Here is a 21,380-nt window from a genome sequence, read left to right as displayed (position 1 = left end):
GAGTATACAAAATTTCATGAGAATCGGTTCAAAATTGACTGAGTTGTAGCAAAATGATGACCTGTGCTAAAAAGGAATCGGGTGTATAACGTGTCGAAGATAACGTTTTTTTGCTCCCATACGATTATAAGAATGTTTTCCCTTGTAAATATTAAAATGTTGTGCGTAAGAAAATTCGTCTTTATGGTATTGGAAATTGCTCATCCAAAATATGAAAGAATTGCGCCCTCTAACGAGCAAAGAAACTCTGTGAGCATTATTCCTTTCAGGAAATAGAAATTCTACCACGGTTTATTTCAGAAGTTTGTACAGGGATTTCTTCAGAAACTCATTCAGAAGCTAGGATCACTTTTGATTTTTTTCAAAGATTTTCTAGAAAACTTTTAAAAAGATCTCTTTGGACATTCTTCAGGGAGTCCATCTTAAACATATCCAAGAATTGATTTCAGTGGATTGGTGTTTTTCGGTGACGCAATAAAAACAGCATAATTCGCGTTCCGCGTTTCGGCCTTCTTCTCTTCAGCCCTCTTAAGACGCCTCAGAATCAATAAGATTCCGCGGTGATTAATCTTTATCAGTATCTCCAAGAATTTTCACGGGTTCTTTCAAAAACTTTTTCATTTTTCTTCGGAACTGAAATTCTTCAAGGTTTTTGTTCAGAAATTCTGCGGATTTCTTCTGCATATCCTCCAGTGATTTCTTTAGAATATTTTCCGGGATTTCTAAGGAAAAGTTTTCGGAAATTCCTGCAGGAATTCCATCAGAAATGATTCCTACAAAAACTACTCAGAGAATTCTTCCACTTATTCTTAAAATCAAATCCATTTACTCATTCGAAATTTTTCTTCGAGCTTTGCTTTGGAAATTTATCCAGAGGTATTCCTCAAAGGAACCCCAGAAATTTTGGAAATAATTGTTTTAGAAAATCTTGTAAAAGTTATTTACCGAAGGAATTAATACTCGAAGGAATTTCGGAGGAAATATTCTTTCACTTGCTGTCGAAGAAATTGGTGGAAGAATTTATAAAAAAAAACTCGGAAGAACTCCTACATATGTTGCTTAACTAACTCTTGGAGAATACATAATTCCGACGTAGTTTTAAGAAAAAAAATTCGAATGAGTTCCTAGATGAACAACCGAAATTCTTAAAGAAATTGCCAGTGGTATTCGAGAAGAAACTACCGAAGACAGTTCTTTTGAATAAGTCGAATAAATGCCTTACTAAATCGGCAGAAGACATGCCGAAGGCATTTCTAAGGAAGTTATCTGGAGAATTCCTGAAAAAATTGTCGAAAGTATTGCAGGTCAAATTCCTGAAAAAATCCCAACGAATTTCCGTATGCATTACTTAAGAATTTCTCTAAAAAATGACACAGGATCTTCTAATAAATTGTAAGTGGTGTTCCTTGGAAAATTTTCGAAACAATATCTGATGAAGTTTCCTGAAGAATTCCAATAGAAAATTCAGAAGAAATTGCCTAAGACAATGTTGAATTTCTCAGGGAATTTCTTGTACAATTTGCAAAGAAACTTACAAAGGAAATTCTTAAAAAAAATATCGAAGGATTTCCCAATGAACTAACTACAGAAAATTCGTTAAAAAAATTCAAAAAAAAAAACAAAATTCAAAATGTTTGCTGGATAATATAGTGCAGGAAATCGAAGGTATTTCAGAAAAATAGTGTTGAACTTACTGTCGAAGAAATTGGCGGAAGAATTTTCAAAGAAATTCTTGGAGGAACTTCTACGGAAATTGCTTGGCAATTCTGGAGAAAATTTTCAAAACAGTTTCATAGATAATATTAGAATGAATTCCTAAAAGAACAACAAGCATTCTTAAAGAAATTGCCGGAGATATTTGTGAAGGAATTGTCGGAAGATTTTTTTGTTTGAATTTACCAAAGGATTTCCTTGACGATTGACCGAATACATGCCGGTGGCATGTCTGCACAAATTTCCTCAGAAATTTCTAAAAAAACAGTCCAAGGAATCGCTGAAGGAGTCTCTAGATAATTACAGGTGAAATTCCTGAAAAAAAAAATTCCAATTGCGAATCCATTGAGAATTGCTGAGGCAACTGTCAGGAGATCCTGCATCCTGAAAAAGTAGTAGTTATTTGAAAACTTTCGGAGGAATATCTCAAGAACTCTCCTAAGGAAATCCTTCAGAAAATTCAAAAAAAAAAAATGTTAGGCGAATACCCGTGGGATGCCCTGAAAAATGAAAAAAAATCCTGAAGAAACTTAACTTTAACTCATGAATTCATGATGAAATTTATTCAATAAACTTAATAATAAAGAAGCTATGCAATAATATGGAAAACTTTTGAATAATTTTCGAAGGAGATTCCCTAAAAACTACAAGCGAATTGAAAGGAATTCTTCTCGGATGAACTCCTTTATAGATTACGAGAGAAAATCCAAAAGAAACTGTATGAGATACCACCATAAAACTTAATAAAAAAAATGTTGTAGTATTCATAAGAAAATGCTCCTGAAAGAATGTCTAGCCGAATTCCTGAGTGCAAGTAATAGAGGAATTGTAGGTGGAAATCATTAAGAAATGTCGGAGGCACCTGCATAGTAATTTCTGAGGAATTTTCGCATAAATTTTCTGTTAAATCCCTATAGAAAATAATGTGGGAGTATTCATTAGAAAATGCTCCTAAAAGAGGAATTCCTGAGAGAAGTTATTAGAGAATTTTTCGGTTGAAATCGTTAATAAATGTCGGAGGCAATCTTCAAGCAACGGCAGAGCAATTTCCGAAAGAAAAGCTCTTAGAGGAATTTTCTAATCAATTTTCAAATCTCTACTGAAACTGTGAGGGGAGCTCTTGAGTAAATAGTCTAAGAGAACCCTAAAAAAATTGCTCAAGATATTCCTAAGTAAATTTCCAAAGGATTTTTTCATAAAATTTCCAAAATATCTTCCAATTTTTAGAGAATTTTGTTTATTTAGAGAATTTTATTTATTTTTTTCTAACATTTTTTTAAATAATTACCTGAAGAAATTACCTAAAGAATGCATAACAAACTATCAAAGGAATTGCTGATGGAACTCCCAGAAAAAATGCATGATTGAATTAAGTTTGAATTCTTTCACAATTTCTACAGAAATTGTTGATAGATCTCCTAATACTTTTTTTTGAATTTCCACAGAGATTGACTGAGAAATTTCTCTCTAGAAAAATTCTCTAATTTGCCTGAGAAAAATCATGCATGAATTTGCAGAACAGTTCCTGGACAAAGTGTCGGATGAATACCAGACAGAAGAGACTACGAGAGGAATTTCACGATAAACTGTCAGAGGGACTGTCGTACAACTTCAGCAAGATTGTTGGGGAATTGAAAAAATGTGTTTCTGAAAGAATTTCCAGAGGAAATTCTTAGAAAAAATACCAGAGGATTTCTAGTAATCCTGGAAATCATACAGAAATGCTGAAAGAAACACTCGTGGAAAAATTTGAGAAGAATTTGCCTGGCAAATACAAATAGTCAGAGCAATTCATGGGTTAAAAACTAAAAGAAACCCCAAACAGATTGCCAAAAAAAATTCTGAATAAATTTCACTAGCATTTTTTCAAGAATTCTGTGGAGCAAGCCCCCAAGTTTAAGAGATTTTTTTTTGGGTAATTTTCCAAAGATCTTTGTGAAGAAATTACTTAAGGGAAAAAAAATGCCGAATGATTTGCTGTTGAAATTCCTGAAAACAACTCCAAAAAATTGCCGTCTGAAACTTTTAAGAATTGTCGCAAGACTTCTGGAAAATTGCATGAGCAATTCATTAGAAAATTTTCGGATGAATATCACAGCGTAACAAAAAATAGCTTTTGGTCTGTCTCAAGAGCAAACTTATGTGTCTCTGACAGATTTTGGGCCACTGAATCCGAATCCGGGCTCAGATTTGCTCCAGCACGTCACAATTTTGAGCTATACCTCAATTTATCGGCCAAAATATGCGATTTTGAGCTTTTTTGACTGCAAGCCAATAAGCATGGAACATTTGTTTTTAACCAATCAAAGGATAAATTGGTCAATTAACATCTTAATTAACTACTCATGCAAAATATTTCGTTTTACCAAGTCGAGGCCCCAAATGGGTATATCCATTGGAAATTCCCAAGGGGCCTGCAACTCTAAACTCTTTGTAGTATAGCAGAGTACTAAAAATACTATCGAAATACTACGCTGATACTGGAGCAAAACTGATCAAAGAGCTCTGGTTTTTTGGATGCCTTGTTTTGGTGATAATGACACGTCTGAAACTCTGATCGACTGGCGTTTCCAAATATTTTTTTCCAGAAGTTTTTTTCAGAGATTCCTCCAGAGAATATTACAAGATTTCTTTGAGTGGTTTTATCAGGATATCCCAGCGCTTGAAAATTGAAGCGTTTTTCCTCAGACGAATCAAAATTTGCTCTTCTTTGACAGGCGCTTTTCAACCCAAAGCGGTAGCAATATGCCTTCATTGGCTAACATGCTTCAGAAGCAAGTGGGAGCGGGAGCAATAAAAAATATGAGTGAGAGTGAGGAACGACGATTCAGCGCCGTGCGGCTCTCTGAATCTCTCTCTTCGCCGGTGTATACGGCAATGAATATACTTGATATTTATCTCGTTATTACAGTGCAAATGACATAAACTCCAATTAAATCGATTATAATAGACACATGTATCATTCTCTTATGGATAAATTGATTATTTTTACAAGTTTTGAGCAAAAAATAAATCCACTGAATCATTTACGCATCTTCAGCCTCACCGCAGCAAGCGAGAAATAATGGTTTCCAGTCAGTATGCTTCACCAGCCAACCGACCAATGAGGAATAGTGGTCGCGGTTGGTTCGGTTTCTTTTTGCTCCCTGTGCGTGTTCGTTTGTAGTGATGGTTGGCGTTGATGACTGATCGTACCATTCATATTCACTCAATTTCAAGCACTGGGATATCCTCCTGACACACATGCAGAATCTTCCTGATATTCCACAATATTTCACTACGTATTTCTCTTAAATTTCTCCAATACTTCCTTCAAGGACTCCTTTATGAATTTCTCCTCGAGTTCTATCAAAAATAAATTCAGATATTTTTACCTACCTCGCTCTAATGATATTTCACGGTTTTATAGTTGATTATTTTCCAAGCTATATTAAAGTTTTTTTTTTGTGATAATTGAAGCATTTTTTCAATTTCAAGGTCCATTAGAAAGCGGCTCTAAAAACTGTATTTCAAGTATGTAGTAAATTGTTTTTGGATTTATATAATTACGTTCGAAATTATTTGCCATGGAACGCCCACAACACATAAAAAATAAATTCCTTTCTCCTCGAAAAAAAAAATGGGAAAACTTCTGGGCGAAATCTTGGTATATTCTTTAAGGAAATTCCTGGCACAGCTTTTGGTAATATTTCTGCTGAAGAAGCCGATAAATTCTGCTGGGATCCTTGGAAATTGCTTGGAGATTCATAATGGTTACTATGAAAATCTGGGCTTCTGCCAAATGATCAAAAATCTCTTGGGAGAAGTTGAATAGTAATGTATAGGAAACTCATGACGAATCCCTAGTGAACTTGATTTGTTTTTGTAATTTTAGAACAAGGCCCTCCGTAATTTTTGATGAAATTCGAAGAGGTGAGTTGAGTGGGGTTGTTAAAGAATGTTTAGCAAAAAATTTTGAAACATTTCTGTAGTTTTTGTGATGTTTTATGTCAAATTTTTCGCGGATTAATTCTGAACTGCTGAGAACAAATCCTAATGAATTCCTCATAAAAGAAAAAAAAACGGATTGCATTACGTTTTGATGAAACTTTTGCATGAATTCCTGGTGACATTTCTGGGTAAAGTAGAAGAAACTTTGGAGGATTTAAAGAAAAAAAATGGAATGTGAAATTCTCAATTGAAGATATCGGAGGAGTTCCAGCTGAAGACTTCGTTGTTCATCTAATCCCAGCCGAAGGGGATTTCGATTGTGAAAAGAAGCAAAACCATGTGCGACTGTGGAATTGAATTGAGTTCTACGGCTACTGGTGACGGAGATAGTCGAGTGACTCCGTAGCTTGAAAGAATAGAAGCGCCCGTCTTGCGAATTGAGAGTCGTGAGTTCGAGTCTCACCGGAGTACGCGGACTTCTTTTCATAATTCGAATCTCAATTTGTTCATCGAAAATGTGATTGCTCAGGCGCAAGAGAGTATGGAACAGAATGACAAACGGAAGTTTTTCGGAATTGTCAATTGCATGCGGAGAAAACCAGTGCCTTCTCCCGTCATGTACAACAACCATGGTGGAAACTTGCCGACGGACAAAACAATGGTGGCTTTCAAGTGGAGAGAACACTATGTGGAAATGGTATAACAAAAGAACCTTAAACTCATTGAACAGAAAAAATCTTGGATTTCAGACCGCTAACTTGGATACTGTGGTCGCCATTTTTGGACTCTAGACATCATCTCTATACCAAATACACACATACTGCATGATTTTAGAACTTAAAACCCAATTAGACATCCGCCGTCTTGAATTTTGATCCGCGATCTTGAGTTTTGGGTTCGAAATCGTAGAATCTCTGGTCTCTAGTGATGATTTCCGCACAAAATTTGTCACCCATGCTAAAGGTTACTCAAGTCGGGTCAGTTGAAAGGGCTCGGTTCAGTTTTACATATGGCCAGGTCCGCCGGTACTGGTCCGGATTGTAGTAGGCTGGATATGCTATGTTACCATCAGAGTAAGCTGAGCATGATTAGGTAATAAATCTGTCACTTATATTTTATCACTGAAGCAAGAAGACGTGTTTCATTTAGCACTCTTAAGCCTAGTTTGGTGTTTGAAAGGAATCGCTCAAGAAACTTCTTGACCGATTCCTGGCAGAAACTTTTCACGGTGACTACCATTTGAACTGTCATTTCTTCGCAACTGCGTACTGTGATCGAAGAAAAATGTTTTCTTGGGCGATTCAGGCAAGGAATTTCCCATGCATCAAGATAGGCCGAAAAATTCCTTCTGAACTGCAAACAGCGCTTTACATTGGCAGACGAGGATGATTTTTGGATTCCGACCAGGAGAAAACAACTGTGAAGCATCTGAACCAAGAAGTTCCTGTGAAGTCTGACGAAGCTTACTGTAAGATCCGGTCATCACAATAAGTGTGGAAGGGGAAATACTACGGTAATTATTATTTCACGTAATCTAAAATGTCCTAGTTGAACATCAATCACTCCAAATGTCCTAACAAGTGTGTTGATTGTTACGTCCAGGAAGACGGACAGAAGTTGATTCTAGTCCATGAACCTGAAGAGCGCAGGGAATGTTTTGAATTCCAGTCCGCAAACCAAAACCCAGGATAACGAAGGGAACCAAAAATTCCAGCCCGTACACCTGGTACTCTAGCGTAGGGAATGTAAAATTCCAGTCCGCAATTGAAACCCAGGATAACGAAGGGAATGATGAATTCCAGTCCGTACACCTGGTTCTCCGGCGAAGGGAATGTAGGATTCCAGTCCGCACATTAAACCCAGAATAACGAAGGGAACCAAGAATTCCAGTCCGTACATCTGGTGAGTAAGCGAAGAGAATGCTGAATTCTAGTCCGCATAGAAACAAAAGTCAAAAGACCAAAAGTATAAGAATTAATATTCTGTATTTCATATATGCTGCAAAAGTAGAGATGAATTGTTTGGAAATTTTCGTTAATTGCCATGGCGACATTTGCATATTGAATTCAGTACTAAAAGTAGGAAAGAAACCACTACTCACTTGATAAAATTCAAACAATTGACACACCGGCGCTCACGGACAACGTAGATTGGAAAATGATGAAATAATTAAAAATTTTAACTTTTCTGCCACAGGCAATTTTTCAAAGCTGCAAATAGATTTTATTAACTATCTCGGTTAGGATATTTTCGTTAATGAACTTAAAGCTAATTCTTTACATGGCTGAAAAGAATTTTTAAACAAATCGATTGCGTTTTCTGGAATTTTCAACTGAAATAAGTGTTTCCATCAAATTAGACCAAATGAGAACAGTGATCCTATGAAACATATCCCTTAAACGCAGGTGAATAGGAATAGAATACAAATATTGAGAGAGGTACTGAAAAAGCTGACAATGCCAAAGAATTTTCAATTTGTCACAAATTAGTAATGGAAACTAATATATTGCTAAGTCTAGTCATACTTGAACCATACATAAGTTGCTCAAGCAAATTGTGTAACAAAGTTCCATGAAACATCTGAGTGAATATATCGCATGCTGTAATTCAGAATTAATTGGATGATTTCAGAATAGCGAAAGTGATGATTTCATTGATGGTCTCTATATTGTAACTCTTATTAAGTTTTTTGAATTGTTGTGACAAAAGTTTAGTATTTGGTGTACTGTATATTTATACAGTTTATCGTTATAAGCATTCTTTAATCTGATCTTGATTTTTTCTGAGAATTCGTTTTGGTAATCAACCGTGTCTTTTTATGTGTTTTATAGTTCTTAGTATGAAAACCTTGACCTTCTTCAAAGAAGGTGAAACCATTTAAGGATTAGTAGTATCAAGTCCAGAACATTTTATATTTTCTGCTATACGAAAAAAAACAAAATAAAAAATAAATAAATAAATAAAAACTGCTGCTACGTCGATATCGAGATGTAGAGAGTCAACTGCATTAGTAATCAAATGATGCGATGATCGAGCACTTTATACCACTATAAAACGGCTATTTACGTTGCATTGAATGTAGGTAAAAATATTGCAACTAAATATTTACTTCACAAAAACAAAAATAGATTACCATTTGCACTTGAACAACCAGCCCGAAAACTGTGATAGTTGCGAATGGTCCACCTACTAATTTCGAAACCATATATTTAGTTATGACTAAAAAAAACAAGAATTCTTGGTGTAATCTGGTACTGGACTCTACAGAATTTTGAAATGAAGTACTAGAGTATAAGAGGTCGTAGAGATATGACAGAATGGATGATTGACAATATAATATATTACAAAGTTGCTACCGCTTACTCAATCTGATGAAAAAAAAAAAAATAATGTGAAAAGTGTATGGATCACAGGTGAAACCCAAAACGAGCATCAATCGATAAAGGCCACCATTGCGAACACATGATCAAATTGTAGACATTTTCATCCTTTGAAAAAAAGGAGCAATAAGTATTACTGTGTAGTATTATCTCACAGAATTGTATTGCTACTTAATTTAATTTTCAGCCATTCTTTTCAGAAGAGAAGTTATCGCTATCAAAAAGGATGTTATAAGACGAGCGCGGATATTGTATATTCTGATATTCAAATTTAATTTAATTTCTTCCGTAAATTAACTGTGTTTCTATTCCGTGCAGTTGCACATCAAATTAAAATTAAAATAAAACGGAGGAGAGATGTAGTAGGCTAGATATGCTATGTTACCATCAGAGTAAGCTGAGCATGATTAGGTAATAAATCTGTCACTTATATTTTATCACTGAAGCAAGAAGACGTGTTTCATTTAGCACTCTTACACGGATCACTAAAATGACCATGACTCCGGAGCGCTTTGACCGATCGGGACCATTTTCAATAGAAAACAATCGGGTAAAATTCCGGTTCGATTCGTGCTAGAATCGGAAAAATCAGCCAATAGGAAGTGCCTTAAAAGTGAGGTAACGTTTTTCGTGCACATACATACATACATACACACATACAGACATTATCTCAATTCGAACTAAGTCAGTTGGTATATGTGACTTGACCCTCCGAGCCTTTGGTAAAAAGAAACATTATTTTCTTTGAGTGGACAACATAGACTATCAGTACACTTTGGTGTACGGAAAAGGCCAAAAATGCAAAAATAAGAATCACAACAATCAGCGCTTCAATCCTTTGTTTTGAGTAGAAGGAAATTGAGAGCACCGCGCTGAACAGAGGGAACAGTCTCCCTACTTATGAAAAAAAAATGACCAATTGGCAAAGAGATAGCTCACATTAAAACTGTGGAAGTGCTCATATAATATTAAGCTTTGTAGCCGGTTCTCTTCCAAAAAAAGATGTAACGTCGGAGAATAAGAAACGTAAAGTCAGTTTTATCCTAAATAAAGTGGACTTCACGAGCTGCAATCGCCCGTTCGATCAGATTTTATCGCATAAAAATGGACGCCAACTCAATTTCACCAAAACTGGATTCCATCGTAAAAAACGCAAACCAAATTTCGCTTTTGTGTCACCAGTCACCACGGACTTCTGGGCTTCCAAATTTATGACCGCAGGTAGGTCCTACTGCGACAAACACATCGCTACCATCGCGGCTACTAGTCGAGTGTTTGGTTACGCAAGAGGTGTGCTAGAGCAAGGCTTCATCATCGATATGTATCGTAATTTGGACCAAGGTATTTACATATTCTAAGGTAGTCTTAGATGTCAAAACTGGCTGAGCGGCCATTATTTTTTCACCGTGAGAAATTCTGAAAACAAACACCCCCTCTCAGCAAATTCCTTTGAAATTTGGCTTCCTCTGCTTTTCTCCATAAACTAAACGTCCTGCTTAACCTTCCATTATATAAAAACCTTGATTTGGACCACAGACAGCGGAGACAAAAAACGTGATCTTCGGTGCCAGAGTGTCGCGTCGTATCAGCCGAAGCGGCGACAACGACGCTTGAACTCAATCATACTGCTGCAAGCAAAGCTGCACTTGATCTGATTCGTGAGCCGAAGCGTGACACCTGGTGGTAGTTGTCATATCTCCGGGTATCAATCACTTTGGCAAATCCACTTTGTTTCTACGTTGCCTAAGCGCCGGAGAAAGATCCAGATTGTGACCCGTAGGAGGTTCAAACAGGTTTGGCGCGACGCGAAAAAGTACAATTGGGTAATCCGAAACACCGCCCAGGCACGGATTGCGCGATTGTGGTAATGGCTATGGGATAATTGGCTTTTGAGATTTTCTGGGACACAGTCTAGTCACGCTGTATGCCGCCCGTCTGTCGTTGTCGTCGTCACCAAAACGTCAAAGTGCAATCGTTGTGCGACAAATTGCTGTGTCAGGTTGTGCTGTTGATTGACAGACTATCCATGGTGGAGGGAGGTCGCGGGTACGAGATGTCTCTCGCGAGTAGACAACAATTTGCATGCACTCGCTTTTGTTTTTGTTTAACGTGGATAGGAGACACTCGACTAGGCGTCCAACGACCTACACAGTAGTGACTCGAGAAGGAAACTGCATTCGCATAAGAAGGGTGGTTGAACCACGTGAATGTTCTCTTACTGGCAGCGTTGCCAGAATCAAAGATTAATCTCAGTACTGTCATGGTAGAATCAGAGCTGGTTGCTCAAGGTTTCCAAATTTCAGCGGCCCTATACTGGTACACCCTCATGGAAATGACTTCAATGTTGCGTCTAATTAAGAATTATTGCTGGGCAAAACCAGTCCATGCAAACCGTAAAATATGTCGCAATGAATTTTCAAAATTATCGTAGAAGGGGCAATCTTGCGAAAATTTCTTGAATTTCATGAGTTCAATAAGAATTCTTCGAAAGATTTATTTGAGAATACTTTTAGAATGTATTCCTTCCGTACCTCTCTAAAAATTTCTCCACTATCACCTCCAGGGACACCGGCTGAGATTCCTTTAGAAATTCATTCTGGATTTATCATTTTTTTCTCCAAAATTTTTATAGAAAGACGATACTTGGAGGATTTTCTAGAATCAGCTAGAATTGTTCCAGAAACTCTTCCGAGAGAAACGTTGATAGATTCCAAGACCAAATTGGTGGTGTAATTTATGCAGGAATCCATGGAGAAAATTTGGACTAAACCAATGGAAGATGTCTTAAAATAGTCCTTGGACAAATCTCATAAAAAAATCGGAAGAAGATTGTGGAATATACTCTAAAGAAATTCTCGGAGCATTTTCTTGGGAAATGCTGAACTTCAGATTTTCTGAAGAAATTCGTGGATGATTCCCTGAACGGATTCTCGTATGGATTTCCTAACAAATCTGTGAAGCATCTTCTGAGGAAATCCGTAGACGCTCTTCCAGCGGAATTCTTGAAGACATTTCAGAAGGATCATCTAGAGAAAATTTCGAAAGAAATTTAAATGGAATTTCTCAAGCAATCCATGGCAAATGTTTGTAAAGAACTTTCACAGGGAATCCGTGTAAGACTTTCTGGAAGGAATTCCTGGAGAAATGTCTAAGGAAATCCATAGAGTAATTTCAGAAGTAATCCAATGAAGATTTTGTAACCGAGTTCTTAAATTGATTCTAAGAGTAATCTCTAGAAAACTTTGGAGAAAATTCTAGAGGGAATTTTTAATTTACTAAACAAATCCAAAGAGATGCTGAAGGAACTCTAAGAAAAAATTAAAAAGATATTCCTGAAAAACTTTCTTCGAAAATCTTTGGAAGATTTCTGTGGGAATCTTCAGAGGAGTTTCTAAAATAATACCTAGAAATTTCTACACTGGAACCCATGGAGGAATTTATGAAGCAGAAGAGAGAGAGAGAGAGAGCGATACATGGAAGTGAGAGCAGCTGAAAAACCCCTAATTAATCCACCTAGCGGCGATGGTGCCTTTCTCGTGCCTTCGAGAGATCATTTTACATGTTGATGAGAATCATGTTATTATACGTTTAACAAAAATCAAATCGTTTATCTGGCCTTTGATGGTTAAGCCTTCTGGTCCCCATTTTTGAACTCCGGTTATCTTCTCAATACCATATATACCCATATTGAATGATTTTAGAGCCTAAAACTCCATTAAACAACCGCCATCTTGAATTTTGAGCCGCCATCTTTGATTTTGGACCATCATCTTGGATGTTTTGGAATGTGGACAACTCCCCCATACCAAATATACCAATATTACATGATTTTAGAGCCTAAAACCCCATTAAACAGCCGCCATCTTTGATTTTGGATCACCATCTTGGATATTCTAGTCGTTATTGTTGGACTCCGAACATCTTCCTCATACCAAATATACCCATATTGCATGGTTTTAGAGCCTAAAACTATTAAACAGCCGGCATCTTGAATTTTGAGCCGCCATTTTGAATTTTGGGCCAAAATCGTAGAATTTTCGCACAAAATTCGTCAACCATGATGGAGGTTACAAAAATTGACGTAGTTTTATGTGTCGCATGATGAGCTTTGGTTCAGTTTTATATATGGCCAGTTCTACCGGTGCTGGTCCGGATCACTGAAATGGCAATAACTCCGGAAGGCCTTGACCGATCCGGACCATTTTCTATAGCAATCAATACGGTAAAGTACCGGTTCGATTCGTGCTGAAATTCGAAAAATCGGCCAATGGGAAGTGCCCGAAAAGTTAGTTAGCTCTTTTTGCGCACAGACATACATACATACACACATACATACACCATCTCAATTCGTCGAACTGAGTTGATTTTTATATGTGACTTGACCCCTCGAGCCTTCTATCAAAAATTCGTTTTTTTTGTGTGAACATATAGCCTTTCAGTAGACTTTGGTGTACGTGTACGAGAAAGGTAAAAAGGTTTATACAATACTAGCTTAGTATTATTAAGTTATAAGTTTCCATGAATATATAGGGTATAAAATGTATACAAGAAAAACCTTAATGTGGAAACGTGATAAGTTACCAGTAGGTGTACTGTAAAAACTTTATAATACTCTTGCTGGCAACCCTGCCTGGAGCTCTTTTTGCTCTAGTGACCGAGTGGTAAGTGGTGGTAGGTCAAATGCAGTGACCCACGACAGTCGGCGAACTTAATTGTGATGAATCATGTGACAGAGCCAGGTCAAGTGGCTCGGTTCGGTCGGTGACGACATCCAGCAATGTTCTGCCCGTTGTTCACTTTCGCTTTCAGGATCGTGGCTGCCTTAATCGTCGCTGCACAAGGCCCAAGACACAACTGCAGAGTACAGCGTGGTTGCGCGATTCGTAATGGCGAGGCGGCGGCGCACCTTTATTTCAATTATCGGCTTCTCGACGACGAAGAGGCAGGAGAGGCCCAAACATTTTCGCTTTCGAAAACTTCCTCGACAATATAACGGCTCCGTGCAATCGACTGACACCGGGTGCACGGTGGAACTGTTGCCGACGGCGGTTGCATCAAGTTGTCGAAATAAGGCTGTCAACAACGGTAGAAACAATATAATTGAGTGGCTTTCAGTTGGAAAATTTCACAATATGCAACTCTGTTTCAGTACAGACAGACACCTAGAACCAACGTTGCTTTTCCACGCTGTAAGTTCTACCTAACGGAAAGGCACACCTTCCACAGTTGCAGAAGGGTAATCGAGTTTCTTCGCTGCATCCGTTGCAATTTATATTTCCGCCGCCCCACACGACATTCGAGATCTCAGATCAAACGGTTGCCCAAGATCGCCCGTTGCCCTCCCCAGCTCTTGTGGATGCGAATAACTTTTTTTGTGGTTGTCAATGGTCGTCGCGTTTCCATATAATAAATGAGACCTGGGAGCGAAGCAATCTCCGGTTGACAGCACCCGGAGAACTGGTGGTGGTGGCAGATTCAGATAGTGCGGTTTCCATATGAAGATTGCGTGTCCAAGTGTGGTATCGCGTGCGGAAGTAGTTTCGTTATGCAAAGCAAAAAAAAAATATGTCATCGTGGCGTCGAGAGGTGCTTTGCCGGCTTCATTTTGCAATCGTGTATCCGATCCAACTGAGTTGGGAAAAACTAAAGCAAAGTAAATGCATGTGTGCTTGTGACTCGAAATTTCGAATCTGTATGATTTATAGGTTGAATTTCCAGGCATTTGGATAAATTTCCAAAAAAAAAACTTCCTAGAGAATATTAATGTGGTAATTCTCTCGGATTTTTTAGGCATCAAATGAAGGCGTTCTTCGATATTGAATATTAAGAATTTGATGAGTATTTTGCAGATTTACACAGAAATTCACAATACAATTTCTCGAAGGAATGCCTTACGTAACTCCCAGAAAATGTTAGAATTTGATGTTGGAACCTCAAACTCTTTAAAAAAGCTGGAATCTTGAATTATTATTCGCCATTTTGGAAATTCTGAATGCCATTTTGAATGAATCATATTGAATGCTCATATTGAATAGTTTTAGGGCCTAAAACTCCATTAAACAGCCGCGATCTTCGATATAGGACCACCAATCGGTTATTCTGGTGGCTATTTTTAAGCTTCGGAAATCCTACCTATACCAAATATAATCATATTGAATGATTTAATAGTTTGAAACACCATTGAACAGCCGCTATCTTGAATTTTGGGACGCCATCTTAGATTTTAGAAAGCCATCTTGAATATTCTTGCCGTCATTTTTGGACTCCAGACATCTTCTCCATACCAAATATACCCTTATTACATGGTTTTAGGGTCTAAAACTCAAATCAACAGACGCCATCTTGGATTTTAGACCGCCATATTGAATATTTTGGTCGTCATTTTTGGACTACAAACATTTTCTTAATACCAAATATACCCTTATTACATGGTTTTAGGTTCTAAAACTCAAATCAACAGACGCCATCTTGGATTTTAGAGCGCCATATTGTATATTTTGGTCGCCATTTTTAGACTCCGGACATCTTCCCTATACCAAATATACCTATACCATATTGGTTTCAGGGCCTAAACTCCATTAAACAGACGCCATCTTGAATTTGGAGCCATCTTGGATTTTAGGCCGCCATCTTGGATATTCATGTCGCCATTTTTGGACTCCAGATATCTTCCCTATACCAAATATACTCATATTGCATTGTTTTAATGTCTAAAATTCCATTAAACAGCTGCCATCTTGAATTTTGGGCCGCCATTTTGGATTTAAGACCACCATCTTGAATATTCTGGTTAACATTTTTGCACTTCGGACATCTTCTCCATACCAAATTCACCCATATTTAATGGTTCCAAAATTCGCCGCAGTTTGATGGGGCTTGGTTCAGTTTTATACAGGGTGTTAGGTTCATGAGTGCAAACTTTTTAAAGGGTGATAGAGGACCATAAATGGTGAAAAAAATTGTTCTACGCATATGGTCAAATCTCAACCGTTACGTAGTTATTGGACTCCCCATGTTTTTGACTATTATTGCTTTAACTGGCTATAACTTTAAAATGGTCAAACTTATCGCAGTTTTTTTACTCTTATTCGAAAGATTATTGAATTTTCTATCAAATGGCATCTTTGAACCGATTGGTTTAGCTAAATAACTAAGTTTTCTAGAGCAAAATAGCTGAAAATAGCGTGTTTTTATTTGTTTATGTCCATTATCTTTAAAACATGCGTAATAAATTAAAATTCTTTCTTTGGGGAAGTTGTGGCCCCTATTCCACTCTACAATTTGTTCTTTGACGCCAAACTTCTATCTCTTATAATTTTCTTGCAATTTTGATTTAAATGTGCAGCACAGTGCGCAAAAAAGTGCTTACCATGACGATTGCAAATTTCTGATCTGAAATGCGACGTTTAAATCGAAATTGCAAGGTAACGATAAGAGATAGAAGTTTGATGTCAAAGAACGAATTGTAGAGTGAAACAGGGGCCACAACTTTGCCAAAGAAAGAATTTTAAATTATTATGCATTTATCAAAGATAATTGACAAAAACAAATTAAAACACACAACTTTTAGGCTATTTGATCTAGAAAACTTAGTTATTTAACTAAACCGATCGGTTCAAAGATGCCATTTGATAGAAAATTCAATAATCTTTCGAATAAGGGTTAAGAAAGTGCGATAAGTTTGACCATTTTAAAGTTATAGCCAGTTAAGGCAATAAGAGTCAAAAACATGGGGAGTTCAATAACTACGTAACGGTTGAGATTTGACCATATGCGTAGAACAATTTTTTTCACCATTTATGGTCCTCTATCACCCTTTAAAAAGTTTGCACTCAGGAGCCTAACACCCTGTATACGGCCAGTTCTAACGATGCATCGCGATGCTGGTCCGGATCACTGAAATCACCATAACTCAGGAACGCCTTGACCAATCCTGACCATTTTTAATAGCAAACAATGCGGTAAAATTCCGGTTTGATTCGTGCTAAAATCCGAAAAATCGGCCAGTGGGAAGTTAGTGAACTCTTTATGCGCACAGACATACATGCATACACACATACAGACATCATCTCAATTCGTCGATCTGAGTTGATTGGTATATGTGACTTGAACCTCCGAGCCTTCTTCGATTGAATATTCGTTTTTTGAGTGAACATATAGCCTTTCAGTACACTTTGGTGTGCGAGAAAGACAAAAAGTAAGTAATAGGATGCATGTTAAAAATAAGCCAGTTTACTAAAAAAAACATAAAATAAACACGCAGAAAAAACTATGTTTAAATCAAAAATATTTGAGGTAAGTTCAAATAAATTGTCAATTTGTTCAGGCCACATATATAAAACTGTTTGGAGCAAATCGAACGTCACATTTGAAGTTGATTCATGTTTGAAACAAAAAGGCATCTTCTGACAGATTAAGTTAGAAATAAATGTAAATATTTTTGTTTTTTTTTTTTGTGGCAGGTCGACCCTACGGAAATATTTGTTTTCCCATTAAACTTATTAAGTCATTTCCTTCCCTGGAAAAACTACCTCCCGTGTTGTACTTCCAATGTCAACATCAAGTGTACATCTATTAAATAACAGACGCTCCCGAAAACAACGGGATTTCGTGGAAACTTTTGGTGGACCTTGCCTTTTTTTGCAGGAGGATATCTTGCTTGATGTTGCAGCTGGAACTTGTGAGTTTTGTTTACGTTCTCGACGGCGGAACGGAGGGCTCCTCAATGGGTATTGTCGAAATCAATATGTATTGCGTTAGTTTTAAAAATTAAAATTTTAGTTTTAAACGTTTTATCAGTTTACCGAAAAAAACATGAATATTTTTGTTTCAAACGAACGAAATTTGTCTCCGTGAATGCGGTAAACCAAATGCGGAATGCGGTAAACCAAATGCGGAATGCGGTAGAATTGTCTATCCAATAACCCGATGGCAACGGAAACTTTTTGATCCTAGCTTGGCGGTGATATAGGGCACTGCAATCCGCGGTTGCTAAGATCATTTTTTCTTAGTCTTTGACGTTTCGTGGTCTTGTTGTTTACGATGTTGTTGTTGTTGTTGTTGTTATTTATGGCTGGATGACGGCACGGTGGTACCTCTCCAGGAGGTCCTTCTGAGATTCCACAGGAATTCCATCCGAGATTTCTCCAAGAAGTTTTTCACGGTTTGTTCACAAATGTGTTCCAAGGCTCCTCCAGGATTTTCTTGTGGGATTCCCAGGGAGTTCTTGATGTGATTCTTCCGGGGGTTTATTGAGGATTGTTATTGAGGAAGTTCCCTCTGGGGTTCTTTCAGGAGTTTCTCCTGAGATTCCTAAAGGGGTTCCTTCAAGAGCTCTTGCCAGGATTCCTCCAGGAAGTACTTACGAGATTCTTCCAGAGAATTGTGCTGGGGTTTTTAAAGAAATTACTGCAGGAGTTCCTAAATTTCTTTCTTCTCTAGAAAATAATTCCGAAATTCCTTCAAGAATTCCTTCTAGGATAACCCACCAATTTTATCCTGAGATTCTTTCGGGATTTTTTCCGTGGTTTCCCTACAAATTTATCCTTGGATTCTTCTAGGATTTCTTTATCTGAGATTGTTTTGAGGGGTTCCATCAGAAATTCCCTCTGGAATCCTTTCTAAGATTACTAAAAGGTTCCTTCCCAGATATTCCTTCTGGGACTTTAAGGGATTTCTTCCGGGAGTTCTACAGGAGTTCCGGAAATCCATCAGTTCCATCATAGATTCTCAAAAGTTTTTTTTTTTTCATTTCCGGGAGGATTCCACGCCGGAATATCAAGAGGAATCCTCGAAAAAGTCCCAGGAGGATTTGATGAACGAAGTCCAGTAAGAATCCCCAGAGAAATTCCAGATGTTTTTTAAAGAAATTCGAGAAGAAATCCTCGCAGTATTTCTAGGAGAAACCATCGAAAAATATCCAGGAGGAATCCTCGTAGGAACCCTCATGGGAATTTCATGAAAAAACCCTGAAATAGTTCTCGGAGGAGTTCCCGCAGGAATTCCAAGAGGAAAACCCGAAAGAATTCCAGGAGGAATCTCCGGAGAAATTCGAAGAGGAATTCCCGTAGAAATTTTAGGAGAAATTCCCGAAGAAATTTTAAAGGAATCCTCAGAGAAAGTTCAGGAGGTATCTCCGAAAGAATCCCAGGAGAAATCCCCGAAGGAACTCTAGGAGGAATCGCTGAAGGATTTTAAGGAGCAATCTTCAAATTAATTCCAGGAGGAATCCCTAAAGGAATTCCAGGAGGAATCCCTGAAGGAAGTCAAGCAAATTCTGGAAGAATTTCTGAAGGAATTCCATGAGGAATCCCTGAAGCAAATCCAGGAGGAATCTCCGGAAGAATTCTAAGAGAAATCATCAAAGAAATTTCCGGAGGAAACCCCGAAGAAATTTCAGGGGAAATCCACGGTTAGAATATCAGGAGAAAGGCCCGAAAGAATTTCAGGAGGAATCCATGAAGGATGTCCAGGAGGAATACCCGGAAGAATTCCAGGAGGAATCCGCAAAGGAATTCCAGGAGGAATCCGCAAAGGAATTCCAGGAGACATTCCAGAATGAATTCCTGGAGTAATCCCCGGAAGAAGTCCAAGAGGAATTCCTAAATGAAGTGCAGGAAAAATCCCTGGAGGAATTCCATGAGGAATCCAGGTAGAATCTTCGAAGGAATTCTAAGAGGAATCACCAACGAATTTCGACAGAATAATAGAAGGAGGAATCCACGAAGTCTAGGAGGAAACCCCGAAAGAAAGAAGAATCTCCGGAGGAATTCCAAGAGATATCCCCGAAAGAATTCCAGGACAAAGCCAGGAGGAATCCTCGAAAAAAGTTCAGGAGAACCCCTGAAGGAAATCTAGGAGGTATCCCCGAAAAAATTACAGGAGAAATCCCTCCAGGGGTTCCAGGGGAATGCTCGAAAGAATTCCGGTAGGAATATCCAAAGGATTTCCTGGCGGATCTTTCCGGGTAGGGGGAAGGATTTGCAGGAGGTATTGTCTAAATAATTCCTGGTACAATTCCAGAAGTAAATCCATGAGGAATTTTTGTAGAAACTCGCTCAGATCGCTCAAGAATATCCAGGAAATATGCTTGATTACAATCTTAAGGGAATTATTGAAGGAACTCCTACAAGATTCCTGTTTTTTTATCTGTATTAACGAGATTTTTAGCCCTGGGCTAGTTCATCTCGGGACCCACGCCTTACTTCCCTTCCGAAGGAAGAACTCACTTTTTGCGAGTTTGTCGGGAGTGGGATTCGATCCCAGGTCCTCGGCGTGATAGTCAAGTGTTCTAACCATCCAACCAGATCCGCTCCACATACAAGATTCCCTGAAGGAACTCCTGTAGGAATTCATGAATGAGCTTCTGGAGAAATCTCTGATGTAACTCCTGGAGGTATCCGTGAGTTTTCCTGGAAAAATCTTGTTCTCAATCTACAATCTGAAAGATCCCCAGGAGCGATCTTTGGAAGAACTTCTGGAAGAATTCTCAAAGGAACTTCTCGAGCAATCCCCTAAGGATATCCTAAAGGAATCTTGGAAGGAACTCTTGTATAGGAATCCCTAATTAAACTTCTGTGGTAATCCCTGAATTCTCCTGGAGGTATCCTTGGATCTTCGCATAAGATTCTCTGAAGGAACTTCTGTAGAGATTTCAGAAGGAACTTCTGTTGGAATTCCTGAAGAAATTCAGGAGGAATCTCTGAAGAAACTCCTGGAGGCATCTCTGATGGAATTCCTGGAAAGAACACCTGTTGGAATTTCTAAAGGTACTTCAGAAGGAATCCCTGCAGGAACTCCTAGACTATTTTCTGAAGACCTCCTGCAGGAATTCTTGAAGAAACTTCTCACGGGATTCTTGATGGATCTCCAGGTGTCATTTATGAATCCTCCCAAAATGAACTTTAAAGGGACTTATGGAAGGATACATGAACAAACTCCCGTTGAAATAGCTTTGGGAACTTCTGAAGGAATTCCTAATGAACACCTGGAGGCATCCCTGAACCCTTCTGGAGCTAGGGGCAAGACACTGTGAAAACGAGAGCAACTCTGAAAAATTCTGAGTTACTCTTTTTGTCACTGATCGACGAAATTTGTTGAAAGACATCCCCAAAACAGCAATTTTCATTCAATACACGCAACACTTTGCAGTTTGACATTGGTGCCAGATCATACTTTGGCGTGAATGGGAGAAAATCTGAGGAACTGTGAGGAATTCTGAACAACACTTCGAACACAGATTTTCTCTCGTTGGATCTGTCTTGCCCCTAGTTCTGGAGCTATTGGGGGAAATCCCTGAGAGATTACCGAAGGAACTTCTAGCTAGAGCAATCCTTAAATGAACTCCTGAAAGAACAA

At 38.1% G+C, this 21,380-nt stretch overlaps 1 protein-coding gene across 2 annotated transcripts in view; it reads left to right on the top strand.

Moving 5' to 3' along the window:
- Nucleotides 1-21,380, top strand: part of LOC109408847 (protein catecholamines up) — a 519,706-nt gene that overhangs the window by 40,520 nt on the left and 457,806 nt on the right. The window lies entirely within an intron of this gene.

This window comes from Aedes albopictus, chromosome 1 (genome assembly GCF_035046485.1).
Source record: "Aedes albopictus strain Foshan chromosome 1, AalbF5, whole genome shotgun sequence".
Taxonomy (NCBI): Eukaryota; Metazoa; Arthropoda; class Insecta; order Diptera; family Culicidae; genus Aedes; species Aedes albopictus.
Note: the sequence above shows the minus strand (reverse complement) of the source record. Positions and strands in the feature narration are given on the sequence as shown.